This window comes from Desmodus rotundus, chromosome 12, assembly GCF_022682495.2.
Source record: "Desmodus rotundus isolate HL8 chromosome 12, HLdesRot8A.1, whole genome shotgun sequence".
Classification (NCBI taxonomy): domain Eukaryota; kingdom Metazoa; phylum Chordata; class Mammalia; order Chiroptera; family Phyllostomidae; genus Desmodus; species Desmodus rotundus.
Window position 1 is genome coordinate 79,394,717 of NC_071398.1, and position 20,340 is coordinate 79,415,056.

Sequence of the window (20,340 nt, forward strand, 5' to 3'; positions counted from 1 at the left end):
CTATCAATAATTGAGCCTGCATAACAAACTAAGAATCCAACAAGCAGAACAGGAACAGAGTCGTACATGTGGAGATCATTTGGAGAGTTGTCAGTTGGGAGGGGGAAGGGGAGAATGGTGGAAAAGGCACAGGGATTAAGAGGCACAGATTTGTAAGTACAAAGTAGAAAAAAAGGATGTTAAGAACAGTCTATGAAATGGAGTAGCCAAAGAACTTATATGCGTGACCCATGAATGTGAACTAAGGTGGGAGATTGCTGGTGGGAATGGGGGTACCGGGTGGGAGGGGTCAAAGGGGGAAAAATTGGGACAACTGTAATAGTATGATCGACAAAATATATTAAAATAAATAAATAAACAAAACAACAACAACAAAAAAAGACTTTCCAACACACTGAGGAATGTGTGTTGGATTTTCTTAAGTACCTTTCCTGTATCTATAAATATCATCTTATTTTTTAAAATTTGTCAGGATGGTGAATTATGTTGATTGATTATCAAATGTTAACTAATCTTGCATTTCTTGGCTACATCCCACTTGACCATGGTTTTTTATCCTTTTTCAAAATATATTGTTGGATTCAATTTTCTAAATTTTGGGTTAGAATTTTTACATCAATGTTTATGAGTAATTTTGGTCTACATTTTCTTTTCTTATGTCTTTGTCTTATTTTGGTATAATAGTAATTTTAGCCACACAGAATGAGTTTGGAGTATTTTTGCCTCTCCAATGTTTCTGGAAGAGTTTGTGTAGAACTGGTTTTATTTCTTCCTTAAATGCTTGGTAGAATTCACCAGTGAAGCCTTCTGGGAGTGGGATTTCTTTGTGGGAAGCTTTTAAACCACAAATTCAATTTCTTTAATAGATACAGGTTTATTCACATTATCTATTTCTTCTTGTGTGAACTTTGGTAGTTTGTATCTTTCAAAGAATTTCTTCATTTCATCTAAGTTGTCAGATTTATTGGCATAGAGTTGTTTATAATAACCCTTATTATATTTTAATATCGAAGAATCTGTAGGGATGTTACCTTCTCCTTCCTTATATTTATAAATTTTTGTCTTTTCTCTTTTTTCTTGTTGGTCTGACTAGAGAGTCAACAATTTTGTTAATCTTCTCAAAGATTCAGCTTTTGGCTTATGGTAATATTTTTTCTAATGTTTTTATATTTTCTATTTCATTGATTTTCACTCTGATATTCCTTTCTTGTGTTTACTTAGGTTAATTTTCTCTTTTAAGTTCTTCAATATAAAAGCTAAAGTCATTTATTGGAGATCTTTATTCTTTTCTAATGTAGGTGTTTGGTGGTATAAATTCCCCTTAAGTACTGCTGTTGTGGTTAGTAACAATTTGTTGTTTTCTTTTCATTAAAAATACTTTCTATTGTCCCTTTTGATTTCTTCTTTGACCCATGGATTACTTTGACGTGGGTTATTTAGTTTCCAATTGTTTGAGGGTTTTGCTGAGATATTTTTATTATTGATTCCTAATTTAGTTCCATTATAGCCAGAGAATATTTTTTATATGACAAATTCTTTGAGACTTGTTTTATGGCTCTGGATATAGTGGGTTTTGGTAAGGTTCTATGTGTATTTGAAAATAATGTGTATTACACTATTGTTGGGTGGAGGGTTCTACAAATATCAATTAGGTTAACTTGGTTGATCATGCTGCTTAAGGCATCTATATCCTTACTAATTTTTTGTTTGTCCCCTTTATTCTTTGTTCCTTTTCCCTCTTTCTTCTGCTTACTTTTGGGCTAATGAATATTTTTAATACTTCAATTTTATCTTTTTTTTGCTTGTCCACATAGTAGTAACCAATTTTGATGCTCTTCATTTCTTTGTATAGATCCATATGTTTATCTGTTATCATCTTCCTTCTGCCTGAAGAACTTCCTTTAACCTTTTTTATAGTTCAGTTCTCCTGGTGATGAAATTTTCTAGATTTTGTATGTATGAAAAAGTCTTTGTCTTATCTTCATTTTTAAAAGATATTTTCTTTGGGTCTAGAATTCAAAGTTGACAGTGCTTTTCTTTCAGAGGTTTAAAGATGTTGTTCCATATTTCTCTGGCTTGCATTATTTGTGACAGGAAGTTTGCTGTCATGCTTATCTTTCTTCTGTATAGTATGTTTCTGGTTGCTTTTTTATTGTTCTTTTTTTAAAAATTACATTATATTGATCATGCTATTACAGTTGTCCCAATTTTCCCCCTTTGACCCCTCCCACCCGGTACCCCCATTCCCACCAGCAATCTCCCACCTTAGTTCACATTCATGGGTCACGCATATAAGTTCTTTGGCTACTCCATTTCATAGACTGTTCTTAACATCCTTTTTTTCTACTTTGTACTTACAAATCTGTGCCTCTTAATCCCTGTGCCTTTTCCACCATTCTCCCCTTCCCCCTCCCAACTGACAACTCTCCAAATGATCTCCACATGTACGACTCTGTTCCTGTTCTGCTTGTTGGATTCTTAGTTTGTTATGCAGGCTCAATTATTGATAGTTGTGAAGTTATTGCCATTTTAACGTTCATCTCATTTTTCTCCTTCTTTTTCTCATATCATTCCCTTTAACATTTCATATACTAATGTCTTGGTGATGACGAAGTCTTTTAGTTTTACCTTGTCTGGGATGCACTTTCTCTGCCCTTTAATTGTAAATGATAGCTTTGCTAGCTAGAGTAACCTAGGTTGTAGGTCCTTGTGTTTCATCACTTTGAGTATGTCTTGCCAGTCCCTTCTTGCCTGCAAAGTTTCTTTTGAGAAATCAGCTGACAGTCTGATGGGAACTCCTTTGTAGATAACTATCTGCTTTTCTCTTGCTGCTTTTAAGATTCTCTCTTTATCTTTAACCTTTGGCATTTCAATTATGATGTATCTTGGACTGGGCCTCTTTGCATTCATCTTGTTTGGGACTCTCTGTGCTTCCTGGGCTTGTGTGTCTATTTCCTTCACCAAATTAGAGAAGTTTCCTTTCATTATTTTTTCAAATAGATTTCTAATTTCTTGCTCTTTCTGTTCTTCTGGCGTCCTTCTGATGTGAATGTTGGACTGCTGGAAGTTGTCCCAGAGGCTGCTTACACTATCCTTGTTTTATTGGATTCTTTGTTCTTCTTGTTCTGGTTGCTTGTTTTTTGCTTCCTTGTATTCCAAATCATTGATTTGATTCTCAGCTTCATCCACTCTATTGTTGTTTCCCTATAAATTGTTGTTTATTTCAACTAGTGTGTGCTTTGTTTCTGACTGGATCTTTTTTCTGCTGTTGAGGTCCTCACTAAGTTCCTTGAGCATCCTTATAACCAATGTTTTGAACTCTGCATCTCATAGATTTCTTATCTCCCTTTTGTTTAGTTCTTTTTCTGGTGTTTTGATACATTTTTTCATTTGGGCCTTTTTTTTTTGTCTCCTCATTTTGGCAGTCTCCCTGTATTTGTTTCTATGTATTATGTAGAGCTGTTCTGACTCCCTGTCTTGGTAGCATGTCCTAATTTAGTAGGTGTCCTATAGGGTCCAGTGGCAGAGCCTCCCCTATCACCTAAGCTGAGTACTCAAGGTACACCATCTGTGTGAGCTGAGTGCACCCTCCTCTTGTAGCCTTGACTGCTGTTGGCAGGTCAATGGGAGGGATATACTCAGGCCAGTCAGCTGCACGGACTGCTGTGACCATTGCCCACCAACCTCCACACTCTGTGGAGGATCAGCTATGCAGGTGCTGGATCGTGGTGCTCCAATGTGGTCTGTAGCTGTCCACTGGGTGTGCAGGCTCTTGGGTTTTCTGGGTCATGAGGGCCAAGGTCAGCTCCTTCCTATGTTCTGCCCAGAACCATCATGCATGGGCTATAAAGCCATCTGAGATGGCTGTTACTTGTGCTTGGCTTGGAGATTCCTAGGCAAGGACAAGCTGTGAATCTAGGCTGGCTGCTGCTCGTGTCATGCCTGAGGCCACTTAGCAAGAAATATGGGGGCTAGGGGCTCACTGAGGCTGGATATTGGTAGTTAGATAGGATTCAGGAATTGTGAAGTATAAACCAAGACCTGCCCTTCATATGGAAAAGTCATGCTTAACAGTTTGGGTGGGTCTGTAAGTTGGGTGGGACAGAGTCTCAGGAGATCTCCAGGATGGGGCAAACAATGTTGGCCAGGTTGATGGAGACTCCAACATGGCACCCACCTGCTGGCTCTGTGGCTCTGATGGGGGAGGACTTAGAAAAGGTACAATGGCCTCTGCCCACCTTTCTGTCTGGGAGAAAGCTGTCCCCTAGCTCTTGCCATGATGCCAGACACTTCAGTTCCTTTTCGTGTGCCACTGGTACCTGTCAAGCTCCTGCCCCAGTGCTGGAGCTAAGGGAGTGAGTCTAAGTAAATCTGTATGTGGATTAAGGGGAACTTCTTGGGATTCCAGAAGTTTCTTCCACCAACTCAATCTCAACTGGTTTTTGCCGCCAGAAGTTTGGGGACTTATCTTTCTGGCACCAGAACCCTGGGCTGGGGAGTGGAGTGTGGGGCTGGAACTTATCACTCCCGAGATATTCCTCCCAAATTTTTATCCACTACATTTGTATTTGGGACCAGCCTGTTCCACTTCTCCATCCCCCCTACCAGTCTGGTTGGGTGTGGTTTCTTTAATTCCCTAGTTGTCAGACTGCCATCCAACTTGATTTCTGATGATTCCGAGTGATGGTTGTTATATGTATTTGGTTGTAATTTTGATGTGGTTGTGTGAGGAGGCAAGCTGTGTTTACCTATGCTGCCATCTTGACTTGAACTGTCTGGTTGTGTTTTTTTTTTTTAAATTAAAATCTTTATTGCATTTTTTATTACTTTTTAGTCCCTTTATGCCCCCATCACCCCAGTTCTTTTTGCTTTTAAGATTTTCTTTTTATCACTCTTTTAGAGCCATGTGCTGTCCTATAATTTTCTTCATGTTTCTTGTACTTGGGGTTTATTGGGATTCTTGGTTCTATATGTTTATAATTTTCATACAATGTTGAATAATTTTGGCCATTATTTCTTCAAATATTTTTTTCTGTTCTCTCTCTCCTACCTTCTCTTCTGGGACTAAAATTACACGTACATTAGGCCACCTGAAGTTGTCTCGCAGTTTACTGATGCTTTGAGAAAAGTATATTGGGTGAGTTTAACAGTAGATTAGACACTGTTGAAGAACACATCAGTGAACTTGAAGACAGAGAAACAGAATACCCTGCATGAAACAGAGAAAATGAATGCAGTTGTCATTTTGACTGCAACCTCTTGGGAGATCATGAACCCCAACCCCCCAGCTATGTTGCACTCCAATTCCAGACCCACAGAAACTTTGAGGTAATAAATGTTGTTGTTTAAACCACCAAATTTTGGGGTAATTTGCTATGAAGCAATAGATAACTAATCCATGTTCTTTGCATTTTCTTCGAGCTTCTCCATGTATAAGTCTCTCCTTCTTTTTGTGACCAAGTTCTATGAAGAGTCATTAACACATGACTAGCTCTACTTTCTTAACTTACCTTTGTCCCTGTCCCATGTCTATTAAGTTGCTATCGCTCTCCACCAACTCCGTCAACTCAGCTCTCACTAGTGTCAAATGTGGACTCCTTTTGTCATATGTGAGCTCCTTGTGGCCAGGGGCATTTTACAGTCCTCTATCTAGACTTGTCTGCTCTCTGAGATGCTGTTGATCACTTCTTTTCTTTCTCTGGCTCTTGATGCTCAACTCTCTTATATATTCTTATTTTCAGCTCTGCCTTCTAGGTCTCCCATGTGGGCCTCTGCTCCTTGCCATATAATTGTGGTTTCCCCAGGATCTTGTCCTGCCTTAGCCAAATTCTGACTCTGCATGACTCATATACCATCTCCCAAGGATGTCTCATCCACACATGTAGCTTCAACCACAACCTCTATGCTACCACAGTCTTTCCTATGCCTCTTCTGACCAGTGTCATGGCTTCTATTCTTTCCCAAGTGTTAGTGATGATGACTTTGGCCGAAAGTAACAGAAAACCCAACCTAAGTTGACTTCAACATAAGGGGTCACAATTTAAGAAAATTGCATAATAAAAAGACCGGGAGGAGGACAGCTCCAGAGTTGGTTGATTCAACAACTCAGAGATGTCATCAAGCACCTGGCTTTCTTTCACCTTTTGGCTCTGCTAGCCGCTTTGAGTTCTCTTCAAGTGAACTCCCCTCACGGTCCCAAGATAGCTTTCACAGCTTCAGGCATTACAGACCCCAAAATGTCCAGCCTCAAGGAAAACTTTCTCAGAAGCCGCTCACAGACTTCCCTTCTCATTTCATGGCCATTACTTCCTGTGCCTAAACCAGGAACTGTTAAGGGGAATGGGATTGCCATGGTAGCATTAGATCGATTGTGATTCAACCTTGGGGACTGGAGATGTGGTTCTTCTCTGAGACATAGAGTCAAAATAGGGGTGAAGTACCAGAAACAGTCTTTGGCTCTGTTGTAAAAGAGAAGGGGGACAGTGACTGTTGGGGAGACAGCTATGTCTCTTTCCCTCTCTCTGACTCTGTCACCCAGCTGCACCTGCATTCCAGGGTTGGTCCAGCCGCCCCTTCTGCCCTCTGTCACAGCTCCTAGCTCTACACGGTGGTTGTCACTTCACCATGTTTTGTAGCACCTTCTGTGTGCCAGGCCCTGGGATAACCTCTTCCCACTCATTGGAGCTTCTGATTTAGTGGGAGTCAGGGTGGAGGGCTCCAATACTAAACACATATTACTGGATTACATCTGAGACAGTGCCAGGGAAGAAAGGTACAGGGTATTAATGCAGTAAGTAACAGAGGACCTGACTTAGGCTGAGGAGTCAGAGATGGCTTTACTGAGGAAGTGATGGCTACATGGGAATGAATGCTAGGGATGAGGAGTTGATGGTCAAATAAAGAAGATGGTGGGAGGGGGGCTGCTGGTGGCATTTCAGGCAGAGGACTACCACAATGGGAGGGCCCTGAGTGGTGAGGTCACCTGGCTCTTTGAGGAGCTGGAGGCAGCTGGTGTGGCTGGTGTGCCGAAGTGGGCAGGGAGTGGTGCAGGATGACCCCGGGGAGGAGGGTGAGGTTGGCCCGTGAGGACCATGGAGCTACACCAAGGAGGACTTCAGCCTTTATCCGGAGAGGTCTGGGAGCTGCTATGGAGTTTGGAGCAGAGGAGCAGTATGAGCAGATCTGCATTTTCCAAAAGTTTCTCTGCTGCCATGTGGGGGATGGATCTGAGGACTGGAGGGTGCAAGTGGGCCCGGGTAGGAGGTGCTGGCGTCTGGACTCAGACTAGAGAAGTGGAAAGAAAAGGAGGACGGTGTTGCAGGCTGTGCCTGAGGCTGGGTCAGCAGGGTCAGGGAGAAGCAGGTGCTGAGGATGGCTCCTTTCCTCTGGGGGCCGACGGGGCTCTGGCTTAGGTGGGGGACACTGGACAAGGGGATGGTTTTGGGAGCAAAGCAAGAGCTCTTTGGGACATAAGGGTGAGCTCTTCAAGGGTGAACACACCTATTATTCACCTCTAATTCTCGGGTGTTGGGCCCAGCAGGGTCTCAAGAACTGTGTGTGAGCAACTGGACAGACAGCCTCAGGCTTGCCGACCTGCTTTGTCGGTTGAATGGCCAGCACACAGTGCTGCTCCTTGATGACAAGGAGGAAAGCTCTGTTATGTTCTTTCTCACCCAGCAGGTTATCTGCCCAAGCGGACTGCTCTGGCGGTTACCCCAGATGAGAGCAGAGAGGCACCTGTCGGTAGGAGTGTGTGGGGGAGGCTATGAGAGAGAAAGAGGACACTGGGAGTGGGGGAAGTGTCGTACGCAGCATGTCATCAGCATTCACCAACATTTACTGCTCAGATAGGGGCCTGGTCTGGCTGCAAGGCAGCACGTATAGTCCAGGGACTTGGCGTACTTTCCCACCACTAACACAGATTTTCCCAGAGCCTCAGGACTCCGTTTCGCAGTCAGGGAGTACCACAGACAAAGGCCAAGGTACTTCCCAGGTATCTGAGCACAGTTCATCCAACCATCTAGCTTTGCATCATTCATTCATTCATTCATTTACTCACTGGTTTGTCAGACTCTGTTCTTGGCTCTGGATATATCATGGCAACAAGACAGGCCTGGCCCTGGCCCCCTTGGGCTCACATACTTGATGTGCATCCAGACACCTGTGGTACCACTGCCACCACAGCTGCCTTCAGAGTCTGCTAGCACATATTATCCTCACTTCCCTCTAAGCTGGCTAAGGTGCAGCCCTTCCCGAGCCCACGGGTGGTGCTGTTATTGGAAGATGTAGCTCCAACCACTCATACCTGCTTGCTGCAGGTTCAGAGCAGTGATGCTTACAACGGCCAGAAACTGACAAGTGCCCCAAATAGTGAATGGCTGGGCAGGCTATAGACATATGATGGAACAGCGTGATGTTATCTAATTAAAGTGCTGCTGTAGGTAGGATTATATTGCTGTATTAATAAGATGGGATTTAATGTGCCTATGAGATTTCATTTAATGAAATAAGCAGAACGTAAAATATCAGGTACACACTAATTACAACTGCCTGTGAAACCTATGTATATGTACTATAATCTCAATTGTACGGAAAACACACGCATAGCAAAAGACTGAAATATGTTAAATATTAGCAACATTAGGTAGAGGAATTATACATGATTTTTCTCCTTCTTTATTGTTTTCTATTCTTTCTTAACTTTTTATAATAAGCAAGTATTTAGTGTGAGAATTCAGAAAAGTAAATGAATTAAAATGCTAACCCCCTGCTGTGTTGACGGATTGGCACAGATCAGGAAGGCGTCTCCAGGGGTGTGAGAAAGAGGGCCATGGTCACTGAGTCCTGAGTGCACTGGCATCTGAGGCCGAACGAGGTGGGGGCCAAGCGCCCTTTGGCTCCGAAGTTCTGTGATTCAACTTAATGCCATACAAGTTGGGAAGCGCACAATCTACTCAGGGAAACAGATTTATTTATTTAACTCATTCATTAATTCGGCAAATATTTATGGAGTTCCTGCTATGTTCCTGGCATTGTTCCAGCTGCTGGGGAGCATAAACACATAATTATAACATGTAAGAAGTGCCTCTGTGGAAGTTCCTACGAAGTGTTGGGGATCACACAGCAGAGAAAGCAGCTCATAAAAGCAGCTCATTCGAACAGGGTCTTGAAGGATAATTGAGTTCTCTAGGCGGCAAATAGGGGGAAATTAAGCTTATGAAACGTTGGGAATTATTTTTGGAGATGCCTGTGTGTGCTAGGAGGGTAGATGGAATAGTGGATTGTTTACAGACGGTTGCCCTCATCCCAGCCACGGAAGTCAGGGTAAGAAGTGAGTTCAAAGGCCTGAACGCACACAGTTAGAATAACTCCTTCGTGTCCTGGATGTTGCTTCCCCCACTTTTAACCAGGAGACAGGCCTGTTCAAGGCCTCTTGGAATAACGAGCCCCTTGACCCATCAGCATTGCTTGGGCCAGGAACTGGAAACATCTGGATCCTGCTGGGCTGGAAAAACAGTGAGTGGCCCCCCGGATTTCTGTCCTCATGCAGAAAGCAAGTGACAGCTGCAAGAAGATGATCCAGGCTGGAAACTCCAGTGGCAAATGTCAGTGTTAACAAGAATTGAGAAAGGGACCATTGGCATCTTTTGTCGGTCTAGTTCTTTCTTCCCTCGTTTTCTCAGCGCTCCTTTGCTGCCTATTGCTTCTTCTTTGCTGCATCAATCTCCCTTCTTTTCTCTTTCTTCTTCCTCTCTCTCTAGTCTCTTGGTCTCACTCTTCTCTCCTTCTGTTTCTGTCTGATTCTCTGTCTCTCCTGCTTTTCACATCTTTCTCTTTCTCTTTCTCATTTCTATTGCCTGTCTTTGGGTCATCATCTTGGTTTTCTCCACTTGAGGGAGCACCAGCTTGCCTCTGAGGGTATTTGGAGGGGGTAGAGGTGGTGGTATGCTTTGAACTTGTTTGGCTGTCCTCGACAAGCATCTCTTTTTAAGGAGCCTGACTTTATAGCATGAAAATAGAAAGAGCTCTTTCATTCTGGCTCTCACAGATCCCTACTTGAGCAGAAGCATTTCTAGCAGATAATCATCAGGATTCCTACAGGAAATTAAAGACCTTGGCGCTGTGTAGCTGCTCAAGTCACCTGTGTGGCCTGTTAAGTTTCACGAAAAGCTTTGCTTCCCTGATAGGTGATAAGGTACATCTTTAATGAGATTTCTTTCCTAGATCTAATGAAGTCAGTTGTGTGTCTTCTAGATAAGCAAGCTCACAATAAAGCCAGCGGGTTCTCATTTTGGTGCAAACTGCTGCTTCACCCCTTCTTACCCGAGTTCCAAGGACACTGAACAGACACATGTCCTCCGGATCCACAGCAGGGAGCTGCCCCACGGGAAGAATCCCTATACAAGGTGCCTCTGCACCTCTGGCTGGCTTGGCAGATTCAGCATTTGCCTCACTTCTTCCTTGAATCCCCACTTTGTTCACACTTCTCTGGTCCACATCTGCTTCAGAGGAAGACTCACCTGAATCTAGCCAACATGGTAATCCCACCCCCCCGTGCCAGTGACTGGCTTAGGTCTGAGCATGTAACTCATTTTTGACCAGTAAATATGAAGGAAAGTCTAGGAATTTGGGGGACAGCTTTCTTTGTTATTAAAAAGAGATTTAAGATAGGGGTGCTTCCCTTTACTGTCTCTGGGCTTTGGAGGGTGATGATGGGATGCCTGGAGGTGTTGCAGCCATCTTGTGATTATGAGGCAGTGGCCAACATGCTGAAGATGGCAGAGTAGAAAGCCAGATGGAACCTATGTTCATGGTGACATGTGCCACCAAATCAATGGCCCCTGAAACTGTTGTAACTCTTGAGTTCTTAGTGTGTGGGATAATAAATGTCCTTTTTTTTCTTTAAATTCTCAGCCAAAGATCTTTGTTGATTTTAGGGACAGAGCGAGAGGGAGAGGGAGAGGGAGAGGCAGACAGAGGGGGAGGAGAGAGAGAGACATCAGGTTGTCGATGTGAGAGAGAAACATCATTTGGTTGCCTCCTGTGGGTGCCCTGACCAAGGCTAGAACCCACAACCTAGGTATGTGCCCTGACTGGGAATCGAGACTGCAGCCTTTTTGTGTATGGCACGATGCCTCAACCAACTGAGCCACTCAGCCAGGTCATAAATGTCCTTGTTTTAAAAACACTTTTGACTTGGATTTTCTTTACTGGCAGCTGAAAACGTCTTGGCAGATACAGGGAGGTCCGAGTGGGGCCACTACGTTTTATAAGGGAAGTATGAGTTCGCTGAGAGAGGGGCGAGGCGGGGATGAGATGCCCTCCCCGTGCTGCAGCACCAGCTCCGTTGTTCCACGCTGTAACGAGTCACGGGCAAGTCACTTAACTTCTCTGAGCTGAAGTTTCCTTGGCTCAGAGGAAAATGAATACTGAGAACCACACAGATGCTTCGTTGGCAGTTCTTTTCTCCCTAGATACGTTTCTCTTCCAGCTATTTTTAAAGGGGCCGAGAGGGGCCAGGTGCAGAGAGTTGTTTAATGACATTTCAGTGTTGGGGAGAATTTATATAGAGACCATTCTGAGTCCTTTTCCCACAGTTACTCCAAGCACAAATCACATCTCTAATGCCAGCAGCAGCGTTGAGGGGGAGGCGAATGCACCCAATGCTCAGTTCTCCATGGTGATGAGGGACGTGGATAATTGAAAACAGCAGATAATTCCCAAACCTGCTTTGAGTCACTGACTTCCACTGCCTCCCCCACCATCACTTCTCTAGTGCAGCTGACAAACTGCCACACAAACGCACATCTCGCCTTTCTCTCTTTTGGGGCATCACTTGGCAAAGCTGCTTCAAAAAATGGCCAAGGTCAGGGTCATGGAGGAGAAGCAAGGGGGCTAACACCACCACCCCAGCCAAGAACAGCCTGGGAGCTGCATGACTGAACTTAGCCTTGGAGATGGGCTCTGTCTACTCCTTGGACTAGTTTGACTTCAGTTTCTCCAAGCTCTTTAGGAGTTCAAAGACAAAAGGGTACAAGGATCCCACAGGTGGAAATGAGCACGAGCTCCTTCCCTTGGCTGGACCCTGCCCCGGCCCCCAGGGCAGAGCTAACTTCCGTGCTCACAGCTTCCTTCCCACACAGCACACATTGCTTGGAGCCAAGGGTGTCTACCCACTTCCCTCTCCTGAGTGACAGCGTGGACTGAAATTAATTGTACTCATTGAATTGAGAGCTGTTGGATTCTTGATCCAGGTAACAGATCCTCCTTAGTTGCCAAAGCTTCCCTTTCAGTATGTGAAAGAACCTCATATAAGAGGGATGAAAAATGAGGGGAGAAGGAAACAAATGTTTATTGAGCACCCACCACATGTCAGCACCGTGCTGAGCACCTCACATCTATTATTTCAGGGAGGGACCAGATTTTTCTCGTTAGCACCTGTCTAGCCTGAAGTAGGAGAATACTGGCTGCTTGCTTGTCTCTGGCGATCTATTCTTCTGGAAAAGTTGTGCCTTGGTACCGATAACAAATTAATTGCCTACCGTCCTAGACCCAGGGTTCGGGTCTCTGAGAATCTCTTGCTGTCCTGTCCTTTCTTTCTGTACTGGAAGTTCCAGCAGCTGAGCTCTATGGGTCTGAGAGCACTGGACACTTAGCAAGGTGAAACTTCTTCGCAGGGCAAGGGGGAGTTGGTGGCGCTCTCGGGCTTTATTGGGAGACGCGGAAGTGACCATGGGAAGGATCGCAGTGCCAGAAGCAGCTATAACAAGGTCTGGGGGCAGCCAGGGCAGGCTCTCGTCCCTCTTGCTTTTTCTTTTTCCCATTCTCTGGCCGTCCTAGCTGGCTCAGAAACTTCTGTAATAATAGTGACAAGAAGGAAACAGGAAGCCACTGGCCTCTTCTACTCTCTGGGGCTCACATTAGCCCGTTCGGGCCGTCAGGAGTTTGCAGGAGGAAAATGTATTGTGTTAAGAAAAGAGGATTAGGACCCATCAGGCCTCCCAGGAGCTCACACAATGGGCCACAGGGATTGCTGGAGCCATGATTTGTCATAAAATCAACTCTGGGAACATAATTTTAGAGACAATCAAAGGAGGCAGGGTTTCCTAAATTATAGGAAAAACTCCCTGGTTAGAATAACGGCTTGCTTTCGGCTCGCATTCTTTCTGCGATGTACAGCCTCAGCCCTTTCCACTCGGATGTGTGGCTTTCAAGTGCCAGGTGGGAAATAGCCAAGGTGGGGGCGCTGGGCCTTTGAGTCTGAGACTCACTTAGTTCATCTGGGGCGAGTCTCCAGGCCTCTCTGGGTCCCAGTTTCTCTCTGTGAAACGGGGACAACATAACTGCCTCCCAGTGTCACAGATGAAAAGGGAGCAGTTGCCCGATGCCTGGAGCTTGACGGGCGCTCTAAAACTTGGTTGAATCTGATTCTGAACTGTAGCTCGGGCTGCTGGTGGGGCAACAGGGGCAGTGTCCTTCGCGCCACCCCCCCCCCCCCCCCCCCCCCCGCCCCATGACAGGCAGCCTGGAAATCCAGAATGCTCTCTCTCCTCATAACCCTCTACAGACTCTCCTGAGCTCATGAACAGGAAAAGAAGTTCCCTCAGGAGAGGGCAGAGGCCAAGTCGGGAAGGCCTGGAGTGGTGACCCCACCTGGTCCTGTGGAGGTCCTAAGCCCTTGGAGCTGCTCCTCGTGGAATTTCCAAAAGTGAGCCCTCCCCGTTTCTTCAGTGTCTCTCCTTAGTTAGGAAAACTTGCCAGGGGCTCTGCAGTGGGCAGGTGGGTGCCCAGCATGGGGTGTGGCTCTGCCCAAAGGGGATTTTTTTGCTGCAACAAATGCCAGGCCAGCAGTGGCCTGGAAGCCTCCTGTCTGGCCCAGCAGACCCTTGGCTTTCTGGCCCCAAAGGTTGCGATGAGAACTTTCTTTGAGTGCCTCCGCAGTCCCGGGTGAGTAGTGAGTGAGTGGTAGTTTCTCTGAGGTGTGGGCTGCAGTTCTACCTGTTATAAAGTTGCTGTTAGAGTGAGCTCAGCTGCCTGCCCTGTACCCATTTCCTGACGCGACTCTGTGGCCCTCTCTCCAAAGTAAGCCTTGGCGTTTCCACGACAGGGTCTGGTCAGGAACGATTTCCTTTCGGCTTCATTGTATTTCATGGTAGAAATTAAAAAACAAGAAAGATGCTGGAAAATGTGGGGATTTGATGACCTCCCTCTACCTCTCTTTCTCAACCTCTTTTTACATAAATACATGTATACACGCATAAATACACATGCACACGTATGCACACGTGTGTGTGTGTGTACGTATGTGTGTCTACACCTACCTCTACATCTACATCTGTATCTCAGGAGTCTTCTGGGATGGAGATGAGCTTCCCTATCCAGTTGCACTCTTCCTCCAGGATCAGTGCGTGCGGGAGGGGGTGTGAGTGGTGCGGGCAGGGCAGAGAAAAGCTAGCTCTGTCCTCCCTGTGGGCGTGCTGAGACAGGCACCATACAGAGGTTCAGTGACTCCTAGGGTCCAACATGCTTTCCTGGAGTCCTCTCTTGAAAGGTTCCTCATGGCCACTGGGGGCTCTGGAGTGTCCTTCCCAGAGCAAGCAGAGCAAGGAGGCTTCATGTGGACCTCACTGTGAGGTGGACCTGAGTCTGTGGCTGTGCAGAGTCTCATGGTCTTGGGGACCAGGTCTGGTGTGTAGGAGGGCAGCTGTGGGACATTCCAGAGGTGGCAGTGTTCTGACTTCATGGCGGAGAGCCCAGAGTCGGAGCAAAAGCTCTGGTCTCACTGTGGGAACAAGCATGGGAGTGACAGAGACCTGGTCTCTTGGAGGGGACGTTCGCAGAGGCGACATGCTTGGGTCCTCATGAAAGGGTTAGGGCTGGAGGTGATGGTTCTCTGGTCACCTGGTGGAAGCCTAAAGTGTGGTGGGGGAGGGAGCATGCTGTCTTTCTGTGGGGGACTCTAGTAGTGGTGACAGTGACCAAATCTCCTGGTGAGGGTGAATGAGGGGCTGTGTCACAGTGGGGAGCTGGGGTGCTTCCACCCACAGGCAGCTACGTGGCCAGGAGTCCAGCTCAGAACAGTCCCTGGACCCCGGGGGTTGTTCTTACATAAGAGCAAAGGGCTGCCAGGTCTTTCCTGCGGGCCCTGCTCCCACGCACAGCTGCGGGCCGCCCTGCCCTCCTTCCAGCAGCCTGCAGGGGAGGTTTGGGCCGCAGCAATCAAGTGTCTGATTTGATGGCGAGCCTGTTAAGACACTATTTCGTTTCTAATTCTGGCTAAATCGACATTGGTTTTGTCAATCTACCTACATAGGTCAGGCTGGTTGCTTCCAATTTTGGGTCATTTCCATCTTGTCACTCTCTCCTTTCGCTTAGCCCATCGAACCCCTGGTTTTTCCAGCTGCCTGGTGCCTCCTGTGAGGCATCCCACTGCCCCCAAGGCTTGGCAATTAGAGAAGGGACTCCAGCAGGGAGGGACGCTACAGATTATTACTGAGGAGGGAGAGCCCCAGTGCTGTGTCCATAGCAACCCTCCAGCTTCCACCTTTACCAGGAGAGAAGGAAGGCAAAGCAAGAAAGGGAGGTGAGCCGACGCCTGCCCTTTGCATTATTGACATCAAAGTGCTGGGTGCAGAGGGCCTTGGCGGCTGACTCTGCCTGTGAGTGCGGTGTAAGAGAGGGCGGGGCTTGTTCTCATTTAGTGGCGAGTGGAGCACACATGTAGCTGGGAGTTTTGGTTTGGGATGAACCTGGTGAGACAGCAGGAGAGGATGTGGCGAGCTGTGCTGTTGGTTATACAACAGCAAATGAGAGGTGACAGGCCCCTTGAAAGGGGACCCTAGTTTGGGTACCAGCTTTGTCCTTAACTCACATGTGAGCTTAGGCAGGTCACCTGCCATCTCTGGGAGGTCTCCTTCTCTTGATAAATAAGAATGGGCCCTGAGGCATCTCTCTCATTCTAGGCTACCTAACCTAGGACAGAGGACAGGGATAATATCTTCCTTCCCAATGGAGAAAAACTCAAGGAAGCTGCCAAATAGGAGCTACCTTTGCGAAATGTTAACAAAGGTGAGTCTCCACCCCAGATACAGTCCCTGTGCTCCACAGAAGGAGGCAGAAAGTTAAGGCGGGGTGAAAGCTGTTTGGGATCTCCCTCCACGACTCCCCCAAGTTGCCTGGAGTGCAGAGCTATGTGCATATGCCACCAGCAGAGGTCGCCACACTCCTCACAAACCCACTACAGGTGGCTGCCTCAGGTAGGTGTGCGGGTGGGTGAGCCTCAGCCAGCTGGGGTCTCCATCTCAGATCCCAAGCTGGGCAGGAGCCACCAGGAACTCCCTGCTGGAGCTGTCAGTCGCCAACTGCATTCAGGGAAGGGCTGGCAGCACCTGGCTGGCTCAGAGGGCTTGGGCCCAAGTCCCCAGCCAGGCCATGGGACTATGTCAGTCACATGCTGCCCTCACTGTTAGGAGGGTGGGTCATGCAGGGCCATGGAGTGTTCACTACTTCCCTCTGTGCCAGGCCCCGTGGCTGCCCTGCTTCCAAGCCTTCCCTAGGGCAGCTCAGGTGCTGGCTCTGGGTTTGGGGAACTGTTGGAGGTCTTTTTTTCCTCTGAGTGGGACCAGGAAGCTGATTTATTCAGTAAACCTGAATTGAGAGTGTGCTCTGTGCCAGGCACAATGTCTGTGGTGGGGGGATGGTGCCACCATCTACACTACTGTGTGGTCACACCCCTGACCCACAACAGCAGGCGATGGCCTCCACCCACCGCCTCAGCCCTGAGCAGGCGGTGAGGCTCAGGTGCTGAGCTCTGGCCAAGCAGGTGTCTGCAGGCTCTCCTTCATCGACCAGGTTCCAGTTGTACTTGCCAGTCGACACGGACAGCACTTTACAGGTGCAAAGTGTGCGCACCTATGCAGTTCCCAGAATGTTGACCCCTTGTGCCCGTTTCCCAGCCTTCTTCTCAGTGGTGGCGCCAGCACTTTTCATTTAACCCTTGACTCCTCAAATAAGTGAGTGCTTCCATCCAGACTGACTCATCTGGCTACAACAGCAAGTTCTCACCCCACAGCCATGAAGAAGGGGTCAGGAGAAGCATTTCAAAATGTATCTTGATTTTTACGAACAGCATGAGAGGGTCCAGCTTTATAGGCTCAGGTGGGTGCTCCTTGTTCGTGTGGTCACCCGCAAGGAAATGGCAGCTCTAAACCACCTGGGCCAGACCCCCAGGCCAAGGCACGCCCAGCACCCCTGCCGGGCTGATCCTCTCCTCTTCTCCCCAGCCTGGTCTGCTGCAGAGTTTCAGGAGCGGCACGGTCACCCTTCTTCCAGAGAGTTCTCCATAGAGCTGTCCTTATGAAATCTCCCCTATTCCTTTTGCCAGAGGGAGTTCTATGGAGAACCTGGAATAGGGGTGGAGGGCAGGAGGGATACTTTCACTAGAGGAGGAAGAAGCCCAGTGGCAGCGGCTGCTTGGAGAGGGTGGCTGGTGCATGAGTGGACAGACCTGTTTGGTGTGGTCTCTTACCTTCTTTGACAGCAAAAATATGGCAATTATCTTCTCTGGAACTTAGCTCAGGTTCCTCATGTGTAGAATGAGGGTACAAACCTTACCCCATGGGCCTGCTGGAACCGCATATGCACAGAGTGGCCTGCAGCGCAGGCGCCAGGGTGTAGGATGCTGGGCTGTTTGTCCCCTTTATAGAAAGACCAGATAACATACAAGAATTTCAGTTTTTCTCCAACAGGCAGGCTACTGGTAGTGATGTTGTGAAGCTAAAGAAGTCTCAGCACCCAGAGGTGGCTAGGGGTTGTTGGTGGATGGCCTGGGGGTGTGTGGAAGGCTCTGTAGTCCTGCCTTACTCTCTCTGCTGAGGTACTGGGAAAGAGTGGGCGGACTTCGGTTAGGAGAGGCCTCGCCCCAGGGTCTGGACATTCAGGGACACAGACAAAAGAAGCATGGACTGCCAGGAAGTCTAAGTGGAGCATTTTATGTGAAAATAGTTGGAAAACTGTGAAGTGCTATCCAAACACAGGGAGTTGTTTTTATTATTAAAGCATTAATTGATCTAGTAGCAAAACTCCTAGATAAGAACACAATAATGACTGAACCTGGATGGGCTATGAGCTCTTCTGCCCAGAGCTCGGACCCAACCACCCAGGGTCTGAGGGAGGGTCTGGTTGATCTTTATGATACTGTCTATTCTTCAGGGTTAAGAGTATTCCTTAAACACCATTGGTTTTTCTAAAAAACCCACTATTATCTGTTATGGTATCCAAATGTCATCTATCCACATATCCATCCTTCTATCCATCCATTCACCTATCTCCTCATCCATCCATCCACCCATCCACCCACACTTCCCCAATCTACTCATCCCTCCCTCCATCATCCAGCACCTATTTATCCACCCATCCATCTCTACCCATGTTCCCACCAATTCATCTATCCACCTACCCACTTACCCATCTGCCCACCCATACACCCACTCACTCATATACCCACACACTCATCTACTGATCCATCCGTTTAACTATCCATCCACTCATCCACTTATCTACTGATCCATCCACCCATCCACCCATCCATCCATCCACCCATCCACTCATCCACTCATCTACTGATCCACCCACCCATCCATCCATCCATCCATCCATCCACCCATCCACTCATCTACTGATCCATCCACCCATCCACCCAATAAACCTTTAGTGAGTGTTTACATGACCAGGCACCGTACACAGTGCTGGGGATATAGAAGAAAATTAGACCTCTTCTCTGCGCTCAAGGACTTCATAGTCTAGTGGGAAAGACAGTCATAGAAACCACAGGTCATTACTTTTCTTAAACCTATTTTCAGTCAGTTCTACCTCTTAGGGAAACAAATCCCACAGATCATAGATTATGGGATTTTAAACTGAGTGATCCAAGAGTCATCTCTCCTATCTCACTAATTTTACTGATAGAGAAATTGTGCTTATAATTTGTTGTAGAAAACTACTACTAATTCTTTTTGTTTGCTTCTAAATGACTTCTCCCAGGTTTCAAGTTCATTTCAGTTCAACTGGTTTTTATTAAGAATCTATTAGATGCCAGGCTCTCTACAAGAGCTGCAGATACAGTGTTGGAGCAGACATCATTCCTGCCCTTCAGTCGGTCATAGTCTAGGAAAGAGGACACACAGAGGTAACAGCTATACTATTTGATAAAGATAGGAATAGGGGTGAGCACCGGGTACTGAAAATATAGAAGTGCCCCTGATTTGGATTTGGGAAATTTGAGGAAGGCTTCCCAAGAAAGAAAACCCATCAGCCTTATCGTGACGGGCAAAAAAGAAGCATGTAGGTGAAGGTGTAGGGGAAGGGTGTGCCAGGCAGAGGAACAGCAAGAGCAAAGGCATGGAGATATGAGACAGCATGGTTCACTGGAGGAACTATAAGAAGCTGGTGTTGTTGGAGCGTCAAGAGAGAAGTAGTGAGGAATGAGTGTGGAAAGGAGGGCAGGGCCAAGTATGGCTGACATGGAGCTGGTATGGCCAAAGGCTACCTTCCCCTTACTGGGTTTGGTGAGCATGTCCTTGCTCACCTTCGCTGTACTCTCTGAGCTAAGAAACTCCACCAAATCCCCTCATAGGGGGATTTATAGACTGAATAGGCCTAATTTGTGTGAAGGAACAGCCCATTCTTCAAGGTGTGGCTGAAATCTCACCACCTCCTTGAAGCCTTCTTTAACTACCCTCTACCTTTAATGAACTCTATTGTCTGGCCCACAACCCAGGCATGTGCCCTGACTGGGAATTGAACCGGTGACCCTTTGGTTTGCAGGCTGGTGCTCAATCCACTGAGCCACACCAGCCAGGGCTCTGTTGTGTATTTTTTAATCATCCCATGTGAGTATAGCTTGTTTCTATGTGAGACCATAAGTTCCTGAGGGCGAGCTGTGTGAATCACATGACAATGTTTAAGAAACACCAATAAAGCTGAATCCTATTGATTTGCATTTCAGAAAAGTGCTTGGGCTTGCGGGTCAGACAGATCTGGGTTTGATTCCTTCTATGCCACCAGTTACTAGTTAGTTCCTGTGGGCAAGAATTTTAATCTATCTTAATGTCTCAGTTTCCTCACCTATAAAATGGGTGATGACTTCAACTCATTGGTGGTTTTGAAGACATGGTTTTACCTGGGGGCTAGGGGAGCACTGGAAACTTCCCAACAGTGAGGATTGGAACCTGCAGCAATGGTGGGCAGAGGCGTGAGAGCAGTACATCTCTAGGCCAGGATGGAAAACCTGCTATGGTCAGGCCCTGTGGCTGAGCAGCTCCCAGGTGGTTTACTAATCCA